Genomic DNA, 1,258 nt, shown 5'->3' with positions numbered 1-1,258 from the left:
CTCATCAAGTGGCCGACTTCTGCTGCTGTCCTTCCGCAGTTTGCCTTTGTTTTTGTTTTTTGTGTGTTTTCGTCTCACCTTCCTCCTTGAAGACAAATAAAGTTGTTTTATGCGGCAGGGACTGGTTTAAAATGGCACAAAAATGCGCACTTTTAGGGCGAGGTGAAAGCAGACTGTTTCATCGAGGATGTAAACTAATCTGATCCTTTTTGTTGATTCATTTAGGTCTTTTTTCCCCCCTCGTCTTGCTCACTTTACTTTAGAGGCGACGCGGTGCAATTACACCGTCTGACCACAAGATGGCGGTGTGAGCTTGGAAAATAGACCTGAGTAGAGGTTTTTCTTTTTATGAAATAAAAGAAGAAAATGCTGAGTAGTTGTTGTTATTATTATTATTATTATTATTATTATTATTATTATTAGTGGTGGTAGTAGTAGTAGTAGTAGTAGTAGTAGTAGTATGAAAAAAGGAAGAATGTATTTTAAAATGTCCACAAATTAAAAACACGTTTTGTCACAAAGACAGTTTTTATTGTCTGAAAATAATTATTTTTAAGTCTAAATTGTCTCAGTTTCTTAATGTTAAGTGTTTTATGATCTCTAATAATATTATAGTGATGAAATAGTAATAACTGAGTAATATAACCGGTTAAAAGGTTTAGAGTTTAGAGTATAGTTAGAACTATTGCAAAATATACTGAATAAAAATTTTAAAAGAGAATTTTTTGTTGCATTTTTGCACAATTATTTACACAACAACAACCAAAGGCTGCCAATTTAAAAGGGTTAAAGAAAATCTGCATACAGAATTAAAAAAAAAACATGTTTTAAGCATGTAAATAAGTACGTACACATTAGCAGTCATTAATAAAGACAAGTTGTTATTAAAGTTCTTATTTTATGTTCTTTTTCATGCTTTTACTTGAGTTAAATGCTCTGTAGGGTGTTGTTGTGAGCCTTACAGGTCTTTGTGAAGCTCTGGTTGTTTTATGCCTTTAAAAATAAAAGTTGATTTGTTTGTATGAATAATAATACGAAACAAGCAAAACTTGCATTTACGTTTTAACCACTTGTTTACTGGAACTCATGAACTAATAGAGATGAGAGCTAAAGCAAAGTACAAAAAAAAAACTTCTGTAACAAACCAATCATGTGTGATATAAGATAAAAACGACTGAAAGTGACTTGTTGAAGCTAAAAGGAGCACAACAGCAGCTAGAAGCTACAAGCAGCAAAATGCTACTAAGACAGAAGCAGG

This window comes from Kryptolebias marmoratus, linkage group LG19 (genome assembly GCF_001649575.2).
Source record: "Kryptolebias marmoratus isolate JLee-2015 linkage group LG19, ASM164957v2, whole genome shotgun sequence".
NCBI lineage: Eukaryota > Metazoa > Chordata > Actinopteri > Cyprinodontiformes > Rivulidae > Kryptolebias > Kryptolebias marmoratus.
This window is presented reverse-complemented; position numbering follows the sequence as displayed.